Genomic DNA, 14,456 nt, shown 5'->3' on the forward strand with positions numbered 1-14,456 from the left:
TTGGTTGAATTTTTGGGGAGAAGAATTTACACAAAGGGGTACTGWCAGGGCTGCTAAGGGCCCAGCAGATGACATAATATATTTGGATTTTCAGAAAGCCTTTTKTAATATTCCACATGACATGTTCCTGTTAAGCTCCAGGATGTTGCAAGGATTCAGGGCAGGRCATAGGCAGAGATACAGAACAGGTTGAAAAATAGCAAAGCAATGACTATAGATAGTTCCTGAGAAAGAAGCTATGTCAAATCAGAGAAAATGTTTTTTTCAGGTCCACAGTGGCTAGTGCTGCATGTTATGTACTTTAATTTAGAAAGATGATCTACAAATACAATGAACAACTGCAATACAGTAGCAATTTCTGAGGACAAAAAATGAAAGATGATGAATGAAGGCCATACAGGCAGCTAAATTTAAAAGGGAGTTACATTTGATTTGTAAATAGGTTGTCACAGAGGGAATTAAGTGTAATATTGGCAAATACAAAGTAATAAAACTTTAGTSTTGCAAACCCCACTAAATTCTAATGTAGAACTAATGGGATTAAACTCTAAGGAAATTTGAAAAAAGGAAACCAAACCAACCAACCAAACACGAAAAACTCCCCAGCATTATTCAGGATAAACAGGACTATTTCATGTTACCTTTGTTAAGAGTATATATTTAGTCTTTTTTCTTGCAGTAATAACAGTACTAATACTTGGCACATCCAAATGGATTTCATCAAATAAATTAACCTGCACAAGTCCTCAAAGATATTGGTCATTACAGGAATTCAATCAGCAAGGTAAACAGCAGCAGYAGCAGCAACTATGGCAAGCTCTGTGGCAAAAGACCTGAGGGAGATTAGGAGGGGGTTTTCTGGAGCCAGGGAACCCCAAAAAAGAGAAGAGAGACCTGTCAGGACCTGGCAGCTCTCACAACAGCCACAGGCAGATGGGATGCGCAGAGGGACTTGTCATGTTTTTTTGTCACTTTTTGGCACTTTGTGCAGTAGTTTGTGCAGGAGAGCACAGCCACCCCTCCAGGCAATCAAGGTTTCCACACAGTCAAGAGCCATTGTTAGAAGGAGCATTGTGACACAAAAAGTGCATGGAATATTCTAGAAGCATCTGCCTGATGTTTCACAATTGCTGGCCCTTCCCTTGTGGAAGACTTGATGGATGTCTGCTGGCAACTCAACACAGCAGAGAAGAGTCAGTCCAGGACACCCCTTCAGAGGGTGGAAGAGAATTCCCTGACTCCTGCTACGTGAGCCTACGAGGGGTGGTGCCCCACTAGAACTGGCTGTTAACAAATAGAGAAGGGTGGCCAGCGGGAGATATTGGTGGTCAGAGGCCATTGTGGGCACAGTGACCTTGAAATGATTGGTAAAGTAAAGAAAGGGCCCAACAAAATCCCTATCTTGGACTTCAGGAGGGTGGATTTTGGCCAGTTCAGGACATTGGTTCAGAGGGTCCCTTGGGAAAGAGTCCTTAATAACCAAAGGATCAAAGAATGCTGGACATACTTTGAGAATGAAATCTTTAAGCCACAGGAAGAGGCTGTTCCTGTGTGCCACAAGGCAAGCTAGTAGGGAAGGACGCTGGCTTGACTAAACAGGGAGCTTTTGCTTGAACTTGGGGGAAAAAAAGAGGGTTTATGACTTTTGGAAGAGGCTGGCAACTCAGGAGAGGTACAAGAATATCATTAAATCATGAACACTGTAAATGCACAGTAGAGGGCATCTGACAGCAGAAATTTCAATATTTTATATGATTTGTCTTTTCTATAGGATTTCTTATGTTTGCCAWGTACTACAGTATTCCTGGGGATTTAGGATCAAAAATTTCAAGCCCACCTCCAATAGCTTTTGTATAAATTCAGAGCTTTTAATGTTTTTTTTTACTTCCTGAAGGGAACAGTTTTGCTATCTTAAGGAGCCTGACAGCAAAATATGTCAGAAACAGGAATATACAGACATACTGTCCTAATCTGGATCAGAGTCACATGCTTTAAGATGTGGCTAGATGCCTCTGTTAGATGGATATTAAATAGTCCTCATGAGTTTATGCTGTGTAATTTTAAAAATATGCTTCCTTCTGTCATACTTAAGTWTTAAATAAAGGTATTTGTGCTTTTCAATGGCTGTCTCCTCCCTGAAAAACTGTTGTCTGCAGAGCCACAGAGTCTAAGCTAAACTCAGATTACCTGAGTAAACCTAGGAACCCCAGTCTTCAAAGGAATACTGACTAAACACTGCCTTTMAACAGAAGTGATGCTATGACCTAGACCCTCCCAAAAAGAAACATAAGGAGGTGTAGAACCCGAATATAATGGTGCTGAGGCATTGAAGAAAGTGTCAGCATATTATTAACTTGTGATCTGTGACAATGTGGCTGTCATTGATGACTCATTCCAAAGGAGAGAAGAGGTTCACAGGCAGAGTGATAATGGCMAGCTTGGCCCTCGGCCTTTTAACCTCAGAAGTAGCTCTCCCATCTAACATAAACTCAGTCAAAAACATCAGCAACTCAGGAAATGAAAAATTTGAATGAATTGCAATTTTTTGCATCTTTTTTTTTTTTTTAACAAGCATGCACACAGTCACACACACACACACACACACACACACACACACACACAATGCACCTTCAGGAGCAGCTGAAATCTCTGAAGTTTGACTCTGCAGCTTCATAGCTACTTTGTTATTTTGCTCTTCATTCAAACCAGAGAGGAATGAAAAAGGACATGAAGAGAAAAAGGACTGTGTCCTAATTGTAAAGGAGACAGGGAGAAAGAGAAGAAAGTCAGACCACATTTATTATGGTTACATCTACATCAGCAATTATTTTGGCTCAGTTGAAACTTTCTGCCTWTTGGAAGCATGTGGTGTCAAGCTCTCAGCATCCGTATTGTATTTGTTTCAGGAGATTTTCTTCAGAATGGCTCTAGCTTGCTCCCACAAACTGAAGAGTACAATAGGTGGGTGTATCTCCCAGTTTAAACTGATCATTCATGTTCTRTAAGATTGCTCAAATATGGGATCTAAGCTTCATTCTAAACACAATATCAGTGTTCCGCTTCAACAATTAATCTGTAGCTCAAATCAAAACTTTGGTGGTTATCTATAATTCTTAAAGGATATCCCYTATTACAGGTCTTAGGAGCAGTAAAAAAATATATGTCTCTTACAGTTCAAAGTTTTCCCATTTCATTTKAACCATCAAAATTATAATTGTTTTTGTGCTTCATTTTACCTTTCTCATAGGAGACMTGAAAGAGAAAAACCCTCGAAACCAGAAAGTTTCAAGATTCAGACACAAGCTTTTATTTGTACTTTCAAGGTTTTTTCCTTAATTTTTTTTTCTACTTTTCATCTCAGGGCAAATATTATTTCTTGTTTTCACAATAATTTGTTTCTTGTTTCAGTACCTCTCAGTGGGCAGAGAACTATTTCCTACGCAGCTGTGATCAACACTGTGCTGGTGAAGTTCCTCTCCCCAGGCAAGTGTTTAATTTACATACAGAGGAGACTAAAATTCAGTTGCCTGACCCTTTTAGCTACCTGGATGCTGCTGCCTCTGAACAATGTTGGCCTCCCACATTTGGGGTGTCCCTTATCATCTTCAGCCATATAACGTGTTAAATAACCTGAGGCACCTATACTGGTGTTAGACCACAAATAATTATGTCCACACAGGCAGCTAAAAGCTGTCTTAGCACTAAAGTGAAGTGGTGTGTTAATCACAAACTCCTTAAAATCTATCTACAGATTTTCCAGTGTTGCATAAATTTCTTGGCATGTTATTGGCTGCCATTTCTCTCTTGAGAAAATTAGGTGATGGGAGTGGTAGGAGTTGTRACAGATTCTGAGGAGATGCAATAGATGTTTGTCATTCACTGAATGCTGAGATACACATTATTGTCTTTCTTTTACGAAAATCAGCCAGAAGAATTTTGTTGTTATTTTTATGGACAACCATTTGGAAAAAAAWKRAARRAAAAAAAAATAGAAATAAAAATACAGAAATACAGAGAGAAATACAGAAAGAATTACAGAAGGAAAGAAATACAGAAACAAAGAAATAAATAAAGAAAGTATGGTCTACATTCAAAATTTTCCTGTAGATACAGGATAAGTTAYAGATTTCTCAATAGACTCAAGAGACAGAAATTAAATTAGAATTGATTCCTTACATATCACTTTGACATACCTTTCATTTGCAAAWAGTATTAGAGACAGTGGATTAACACTTCAACTATTTACCAAGTAAGTTTTGTTGCCTTAAACACAGTAATTAATTTAATGCCTGACTTTTTTTCCAGCAGGCTTTTGAATGTTTCATTATTTTCTTCATTGGAAAAAAAAAATTTAAATGCAGAACAAGCAAAACATCAACACAAGATATATCTATTATGATCACTAATGTTTTTTTACAAACTRACCCACTCAGGAAAATACCTACTCTGATATGGGTGATAACACTGCTAACGATAGTAGCCACCATGCTGGGATACAGCATTTGTTTTACTCATTTTCCTTACAGTRCAGTGGTGGTGGGGCCTCTGTTTAGTTGTGTATTGTCTTTTTGACTCATTAGGAAGAAACAAGAGCAAGTTCTAGACTACTTGCCTCACAGATCATGATTTGGATATGTCAACAGTACAACAGACTCAACTTGGGGGAATTAAATTTACTGACAAATTAAACAAACAAACAAGCAAAAAAAAAAAAAAAAAAAAAMCMAAAAAAACAGGAAACATMTCCTACCCCCTTTCAGGAGAAATCATTAAAAAATTTTAGGCAAAATACCTTTCTTTCCCTCTTCACAAGCTTAGCTTTGCTCCTGATAGTTTGAATCCCCCTTTCCTGCTATCCACTCTCCTTGTTACCACACAGACTATTCTCAGCCCCTTTGCTGAAGCAATGGGTGGTGCAGGATGCTGGGGTCAGGATAACCATTATCAGCAGTTTCTTTCTGCCATGCATTGTTCTCATTCCTTTGTCTTCTCTTCTGCTGCCCCTTCMTTCTTGTTTCCTGTGCACTGGTATGAGTCCTCCATGGGCTGCAGTCTTTCCTGAGAAATATCTGCTCTGCTGTGGGTTACCTACAGGTTGAAAGCACTTTCTGGGTCTGATCTGCTCTGCCATGGAGCATCACCCACTGCTTTGGCCTTTTCATTCTCAGKATTTTGCCCTGTCTAAACTTTTTGCCCCCAGCTTTACCGACAGGGTCAGCTATGGCCAGTGGTGGGTCTGCTGTGGARCTGTTTTTTTGGAACAGTCTGGAGCTGGCTGTGTTTATCACAAGGCAGCTGCTGACTTTGTTTCATAAAGTCTGCTCCTGCAGCCCCCTCCCCACTAAGCCCTGCCATTTGTACCAAATACARGATACTGCTAGCTTACAGTGACTCTGGGACCAAACATCCCACACCAAAATAGAAAACATTTCATTAGGAAACTGTTCTTTTAAGATCTGAAATACTGAGAAAACAAGATAACAAATTAATATAGTATGAAGACAACCTTAAAGGGTGGATTTATTAAATGGAAGCAAACATCAGCACAGGACTTACAAAGGTTAAAGCTAATGTTTCCAGAGCCTTTAAAGAACAGCAATGCCYGTTGAAATGAACATTCTGGAGTTCAGCCAATGTCAAAATGGTTCATTATAACAGCATGGTGGATCAAAGCACCGAGTGCTCACCCCCTCACACTGACCAAATCACAAGTGAACAGCCTGTCATAAGGTACACCGACACTGGAGGRATGGAAATACTTAACCCTTCTGGTTGCTGGGTCATGAACTACTCTTGCAAAGTTGCCAAGAAAGAATATTTTGGATCCATTTTTAAGATATAATTTATTTTTGTCTTCTGAAATCACAGACAGCCTGGCTTGATGCTTCTCTGCAATTAAAAAGATTGTAGTCTTTCMATGTTTCCCCTCTTTGCAAGCCAGCCTCAGTCATTCTCAGAGAAGAGACTTGCTTTTATCAAAGTTCAATAAGGAAAACTTATCAACTCCCATTGTATCAGAACCATGCAACTTGCTTTCTGACAGCTAGAATGCATCTTGATGYTGAATTTTATTAATAACGTTTTTCAGGCATGTTGCCAATCTCATATACATCTTTCTTAGTTTTRAAACAATTTTTAAGGTATCTAAAAGAATTTTTTTTCCTCCAAMAAAGGAGTGCAGAAATCCGTTCAGGCTACTTGGTTGGTTTGGTCTATCGATTCTGCTTTGAAGTTTGACCTATACTGTATTTTCCTCTGTAGTTCCCAGCTAGATTTCTCAGAAGTTATGTATCCAAAGAGACAGAAATTGCACTGCTCAGATTTTAACTTGTCCTCAGATAAAATAATAGTTACTCAAAGAAAACTCTGCTCTGCATTTGAATGCAGAGCCCTTTGTGAGGATCCTCCACTTCCCTCAGAATATGGCAGATGAAACTAAGCATCATAGAGGGGGCATTGCTTCTTGCTAGAAGCAATCAAAGTTTGGTAATCTAAGCAAGAAAAGCTCAGGGTTAAATAAGAAATCCTGCTGGTGGGGAAAACGACATTTAAGCCTTATCCTTCTCCAGGTTCCCTGGAAAAAAACATACACACATTTGAAAAATGGTGTAGAAGCTGAAACATTTAATTTTAAGCATAGAGAGCTGCCTGTGTTTCTTGACTCAGCTCCAAAAGATTAGCACCCTAGTGCCATTCTTGGCTGAWTGGGCAAGATTAATCCAGCTGAAAATGGGACTCAAATACAACTTTTTAGCTCTCCGGGTTTATGCTGTAGTTGTCTAAACACCAGTTACTTATGGTCAGTACATTTTTAACTAACAGAGGMAGTTGACAGTAGTAGTCAAAATTACTTCATAGGCACTTTTAGGGTGAAATTAATTTCATCCTAAATTTGATGTTGGCAAAACAGTGAGATTAGTGAGGGCACAAAAAAWTTGAAACCATTTGTAATAAAAAGGTGTCTTTGAAGATATTTTCATTATAGATTTCTATGTTTAGGTGGAATGAATTGCACCTGATGTGCATCTGAACAAATTAGAGGTTGATAGCTATTGACTAAAATGAAGGTTAATATTTAACTAAGATTTTCAATCAGAAAATAGAATTTTTAAAGGATCATTGGTTGCTTGATTGAATGTAGTAAAAAGGAAATATTTTCCTTCTCCCCTCTGTTTTATTTRTATTGTGTCTTCTTCTGTATCCTAAGGACCTGGTCTCTGAAAATCAGATACTAAAAACACATCAGTTTTGATTTAGTTGTTACTATAGTTGTCTCACTGAYCACTCTTTCCCTTTGTCAAAACTATAGTTAGTTCAAAAAATAGAAAAAAGCAAAACCAAAAAAACCCCAAAGATTACCTAGAGATCACAGCAAAAGAAGAAAAAAATACTGATTTGACCAATAAAATGTGGTTTCGTTCCTAAACATTTAGGAACCACTCCCCCCCTCCCCCAATTAAAAACAAAACAGACAAAAAAATCGACCCTCTAATTTATCTGTACATGTAACTCCGTGGAGTGTGCAGGCACTTTAGAGTGGTGCCCAGATTTTTTTATTTCCCAAATAAAGAAATAAAGATAGCAGAGCTTCCCCATAATGCTTTTCCTATAAGGKAATCCCAGAAGGGAGCCCCCATGGGAATCCACATCCCATAATTACCTGTTAAGATACTTCCCTATCTATGTCATACACAGATAGGGGTGGACACCTTGCTGCCCTGTTCTGTAGTCTCTGATGTCTTTTTTTTTCCACATCACTCACATCCTGTGTTCATCCCTGCACCTTTGTATATGCTTGTTATTGAAAATAAAAACTAATGCATAGAAAGAGGTCAGCAAACAAGATGTATATAATGTTGTACTTGTTTGTGTGCTTTCAGTAAAAGGGAAAAATCACTTGTAATGCAAATGCCTATATGAATCCTTTTCATTAGTGGAAAAAACCCAAAACAATCAATATTCTGTGAAAAAAGCATAGAAGTGGGCTGCTAGATCTGGAAAAAGCCAATGAGTATAGTTCATCAATATATATGACTCCCTGGCAGTTTTTAGAAGGCATAAAATCAATTATATCAGAAAAATTTTGTAATATATAGTCATTTGTTTTTTCCCTCAAAAACACAAGAAAAATCTAAGGCCAAATCAGAATTTATTTCTACTGATTTTAGTTAGATTTCATACAGAAGCATGTGCATCTTTGTTGCACTAGAAGTCATGTTTTTAATGGGATAGTTAGAGCTAACTCATAAAATGACAATTAGTATTACCTTACACATATAACTGATAGCAAATTCATTTGGGCTTAGAATTCATACATAGATAAAAATAMAATTTAATTTTGCCATCAGATTACATGACAGGATTTTGATGACTATTTGTTATAAAGCATCATATAAATATTTAAGCAGAAAGAACCACAAAGTTATTTTAGACATTTTTCTGAAACCATGTCATGAAACTGGACATTGGTGACATAGACAACATGATTGCAAAACCATAAAAGCAGCCAATGTGCACAGGTATTATACCTTCATAATAATTCATCAATGTTTATAAGGCATCCGATGAATAATGGAAATATCCACAACTGGCAGTGAAAACTGATGGCAGAATAAAACTGATAATAAGGTAAACTTAACATTTAAAAAGCTCACTAAAAATATACATTTGAAAAGGACATTCTTTTTTCTTGAGTTAATGTATGTCTTGTGCCCAATCCAGTTTATACTGATTAGAGAGAGGTAACAGTTTTAAAAAATAAACTATACCTATTATGAACAGATTTGTATATTTTCATGCTTTATGTGTGATTTGTTTACTGCCCTATATATGATGGGCTGTATTCCAATAAATCTAAACTAATATTCACTGAGTTCCAGTTATGCTACAGGGGGTAATTCTTCTCAGATTTTGCAGTTTTATCACTTATTGTGCCCACTAAGTCAAATCTGGCAATATATTGTTATTGCACTGCAGTTAATCAATGTTGCTTAAATGAGACTCATTCCATTAATTTCAAGATTATTATAGTGTTTTATGTAGGCCATAGACATCAAGCCTCATATGAGCAATGCCCAAATCACTAGTCTTTTCCTGTATTTTCCCTAGGCATACCTCCTATCATTAAAGGTGCATGAAACTATGATGCTTGTCTATAAATTATAATGCTTTATAGAACTGTTTGTGCTTTCCCTTAAAGCTATCATGCAACACATGAATATATTTAATGACTGACTGCCCAAAGAGTAAGAATCTGTAACTAATGTATTTGTAAGAAATATAAAAAATAATTTTGAAAATATTCAAGGAATAAAATTGAAAAGACAATTTAAGTTTCCAAGAGCTTGTATTAGAAAAAAAAAAAAAAGAGCAAATTATATTAGAAATTAATAACAAAAAAACACCCCATTACACTTGAAAAGAGGGAATGAAGATATGAGTGACATCAATGYAAAAAAGGGGCTTTGTTGTAGTATGGAAAAAGATATCCATACTTTTGGTTTCGCCTCAAGGTTTTTCTTATTTTCTMTACAAATGAAAGGCAGTTTCTAGACTTGGAAACTTGCCATTTAATATATAAATATAATAAATATATAAAGCAAAAAAGAAAATGCCTCTTTGCTGTGAAGTAGAAAAAATTCACAATAAATCAAATTCACAAGTACTTGCTAAGCAAAAACTGGTAGTTTTTCACAGAAAAAAGGGCTGAATTGATTTTGTGGTATCAAAACAAGCTATCTACACTTCCATACCTCAGCAAAGAAATAAACTAAAATTACATTTCTACTGCTACAAGCTTGTAGTTTATATTTTTCATGTGTGTTCCCTGGCGGAAGTTATAAGAGCTCAGTTGTTGAAGGAATACTTGTGCATGTAATGACTGTTCACAGAGGCAGGAACGATAAGTAACTAATTTGCTTTTCATATATTTACTTGTAGGGGTCCTACTTTTACAGATTTTTCCGCTTTATTTATTTTATCAACCAAAATTTACTGTGGTGGATGAAACAACCTTTATAATGCATGTGACTACCTATTTCACTAATGTTAGTACTTTTCCTGTGAATCACCTGCACACCAGCAATCTGACCATGCACAAYAAAAATCAGCAGCAAACGTCCTATTGACTTCTGTGAAAATAAAACATAACAGGACACTGAAGCTGCCTTCATGTTGCTGAAGCATTTCTTGTCACAGCTCCTTTTCTAGTCCCTACTCTGTAAAGATACATTTATATGGCACAATACAGTGTCGAGTAGAAAGAACCACACTGATGCAGAATAATTGATGAACAGGTATATTAGCCTGGAATTGTGCCACACTTCATATCAGTAACACTTCTGGCACCTCTGCTACATTGCTGCGCTGCAGAGCATCAGGCAGACRCGCAATCTGTGGGCTAATCCTCTGCGCCTACCAAACGTTTTCCTAGCATTCACAGCCCTATTGAACAGTCATGCTTTGTTTTATTAGTCCCAAAACATATTATCACACTATTCTGTTAATTCTCAGCAGTTGTTGCTGTTTCTCAACTCCAACACTGTCGCATTAACTACTTATGTGATTTTCATTCGTGGTTTAAATACTTCTCTAGATAATGAGTTGAACTGATGAACCAGACTACAAGTACTAATTAATTCCTTAAAACAATTCCTGTAATATCTAGTTTAAAAACTATACTCTTTCTTAGGAAAAAAAAAAACAAAACAAAACAAAACAAAACTTGCATAAACAAATAACCATAGTTGCTTTCCCAATTCTTTATTTGTTCAATTTTCTGTACTCAGAACAATTGTTTTATGTAAATCCATGTAAAATAATTTTTTACACTTGTAAGGCTTGGTACCAGACAGAAATCCACCTTTTTTTTCTTTTTATCACAAGGGCTCAGTACAAATCCAACAAGGTTTTGGGGGTCCAGACTGATCCTTCTTATTTCAGAAGGATGAGSCAACGGCATTGCATTTTCTGACTGGTTTTATTCTGCCATCTGAAGACTGCTGCACTCAGGAAAAATGAAAATTTAAGCTGCATGTAACTGAACTAGTAAACTGTCCCTCGTTTAGAAACCTTCAAATCATGTTAATATGTCAGTGTATTCAGATGACAGCAAAGTTCCTCTGTACATGCTAGAGACAACTTGGTACTGCCACTGATAATGTAAGGAGCTGTGGATATTTCCTTCTTATCTAAATTTTTTATCTGAGKTGCCTAAATTTAGTTTGCTTCCCAAAGTATGAGGAAAAAACATTTCAGTATTTTCATTGAATATGGAAGGCAGCAGAAATTTCACACAGTGAAAATTTATTGAAAAGAAGTGACAAGTCCTGCACCTAGGGAGATTTAGCACCAAAGTGTGGGTACATGCTGGTGGAAAGCAGATGAAGTAAAGGTTCCTTTCATCAATGCCCAGTGACAGAACCAGTGGCATARACTGCAACACAGGATGTTCCTCTTCAATATCTTATTTTGAAAACACTTATTTTACTCTGAGAGTGACTGATCACTGGCACAAATTGCTCGGGGAAGTTGTGGAATCTCCATCTCTACACATATCCAGAAAATCTTTGGATATAAGCCTGGGCAGCTGCTGGAGGTGGCCCTGTTGGAGCAGGAGTGCTGGACCAAATGACCTTGAGAAGTCCCCTCCAACCCCAAACATTCTGTGGTTTTGTGAATATTTTTTCTATTTGGCCTTCTAAATTCCTACTAAGCTGGGAATTCCTACTGGGCCTGCAGACACCTAAAGCTCCTGTCTGTTCATATTTATACAGCACCTTYGGTCTCAACAGTGTCCTACTTAGAGCTTTAACACCAACATGATTTCAAATCCAAATTCTTGTCTGAATTGGAATGGATTACAGCCAGTGGAAGTGAAATATTTTATATATACCACGTAGTTCAGTCGTAATAGAATTTAGAATCACTGAAGTTAGAAAAAACTTTAAGATCCCAGAGTGCAAGTGTTAAAGCTGTCACTGCCAAGTCTACCACTCAAACACTAAACTATGCCCCTAAGTTTAAATACTTCCAGTGACGGTGGCTCAAGCTCTCGCCTGAGCAGCCTGTGCCAAGGCTTGACAACCTTTTCGGTGAAGAAATTTTTTCCTAATATCCCACCTGTCCATAACTTTCTTTCCGGTAGCTGCAGGGAGTGACAATGTTCTCCAGGCTGAAAAAACGCACCTCCCTCAGCTGCTCTTCATCARACTTGTGCTCCTGACCCTTCACCAGCTTTTTCCCCTTCTCTGGACATGCTCCRGTGCCCCAATATCCTTGTAATGAAGGGCCCAGAACAGAATACAGCACTCGAGGAGTGGCCTCACCAGTGCAGAGTACAGTGGGACTGTCACTGCCCTGCTCCTGCTGGCCACACTGTTGATGATACAGGACAGGATGCCATTGCCTTCTTGGCCACCTGGGCATGCACTGGGTGTTCAGCTGGATGTCAGCCAAAATACCCAGGTCCTTTTCTCCCTCTCTCCAGCCACTCTGCCCCCATCCCATATCATTGCAGGGGGTTTGTGCGACCCAGCACTCAGCCTTGAGCTTCCTCCAAGTGGCCTCCGTCCATGGATCCAGCCTTTCCAGATCCCTCTGCAGACCCTTCCTGCCCTCCAGCAGATCAACAATCCCACCCAGCTTAGTGTCATCTGCAAACTTACTGAGAGTACATTTGATCCCTTTGTCCAAATAATTGATAAAGATATTAAATAGAACTCGCATAAAGCTATTAAACAGAACTTGTAACTCGAAGGCCGCAGAACTACTTTCATGTCCACTTTTTATGGCCTTCAAGCTCTACCTTAAGTCTTCAGCCATTTTTTAAATATAATGATTATTTTAATTAATTCAAAAGTGGGAGAGTGATAAAATAATTTACAAAAAAAAAAAAACAAAAAAAACAAGCAAACAAAAAACCCACTCAAAAAACAAACACCCCCCCACAAAACATCAACATGCTGTGCAACTCAATATTTTTCCCATGCCTCTTTGACCAGCTTCCTTCCTTTAATATTGCAACTGATGTCTGTCAAACAAATTAATAGATCTGGCAAAATCCATACAGGATAAGTCACTCTGTTTCAGATAATAAGCTTAGGTACCACATACCTGGCATTTTTTTATCTTTTGGGTATATCCTTTTAGGTTCTTTTAGACTGGGTAATTCAGGAACAATCTGTCTTTAATAACAATATTCCCTGTAGTATACTTAAATAATATTAAAGGCACAGCACAAACTGACAAAAGCGAGGCAATTTAAAGTTATGATGGATACTGCCTTTCACTTAGCCTATTGTGCAGTTACAGTATTGCAGAACAAATCATTCAGTGACCTGAGAGCCTCTCTGTAATGGTTAAGTATAATGGAACAAGTCAAGCCTGGAGTATTATCCTTCACACTGATTTTTCCCTTGCTTTTGTCAGTGTCTGTGATAATTTGGCTCTTAGCCTGTTAATTTCCTCCATTTATGAAATGCTCCCCATGGAAGTAGATACCTGCCATGGGGGTATGCAATCTGAGACTTCTTAATATATGTATTGTTTAATTATATATCAAGGTACCAGTAGAGAGGCAATTATTATTTTATATTTCAATAACTTGCACTCTACACCATTTTCTACTACGACTTTCTCTCCTGGAAAATCACATTGTAGAGAAATCAGAAATGAGATTCTCCATATGTTTGAAGTTACCCAGTTAGTAATCGTACAGTATCACTTGTCATAATCAATAATGTTAACCAGAATRTAAGTTAATTTTGTGAGATAAATGTCCAGTTACATTGATGGGATTGGCTGTTGACACTGATTGGCAGACAGAAGTGAGTCTTTCTGGCAGAACAGAAATGTAATAGATATTGAAAAATGTGAGCAATAAAAAGCTATTGTTCTTCTTTAAATTTAATAAATACCAAGAAATCTATGTCTAAAATTGKGCTATCTTGTTTAGGTACCAAGGGGCTTTGAATGGAAACAAAATAAAAAAAGTGTATTGCTTACTTAGAAGAGGAAAAAAAATTGACAAAAATACCCCCTTTTTTCTCCTCTAATACATACACTTTTTGCTCTATCCATCTGCTCTGACACCAGTTGCACTTGGTGCACATTGTCTATGCAGTGCACATGAATAGTAAGAAGGAGCAGGTAAGAGAATGTATTACGTGTTGTCAGTTAGTTATGGTAGGAGACAATCAGTTAACAGATTTGCAGAGACAGGCGGATCTTCTCAGGAGAATCAACGAGTTTAAGAGGAGCTGGGATGACACATGGTTGCTGTTAGCCTCAGCAGGAGTGACAGCAGAGGGGGAGGAGGGCTGGCTGTGCGTGCAGCAGGTAGGGCTTGGGGCAGCATGCCTGTTGTTTTCCTGCACAAGACACTGATAACCAGACTAAGGAAAAAAAAAAAAAAAAAAAAAAAAGTGACAAGAAAGGCCACCTCCAGTCGGGTGTCA

At 37.7% G+C, this 14,456-nt stretch overlaps 1 pseudogene; it reads left to right on the forward strand.

Annotated features, from left to right (window-relative positions):
- The first annotated feature begins 14,181 nt into the window (after nucleotides 1-14,181).
- Nucleotides 14,182-14,456, forward strand: part of LOC130573717 (uncharacterized) — a 6,446-nt pseudogene continuing 6,171 nt past the window's right edge.

The sequence above is a fragment of the Malurus melanocephalus genome, unplaced genomic scaffold (genome assembly GCF_030028575.1).
Source record: "Malurus melanocephalus ecotype Western Australia unplaced genomic scaffold, MMel_1.1 scaffold_63, whole genome shotgun sequence".
Taxonomy (NCBI): domain Eukaryota; kingdom Metazoa; phylum Chordata; class Aves; order Passeriformes; family Maluridae; genus Malurus; species Malurus melanocephalus.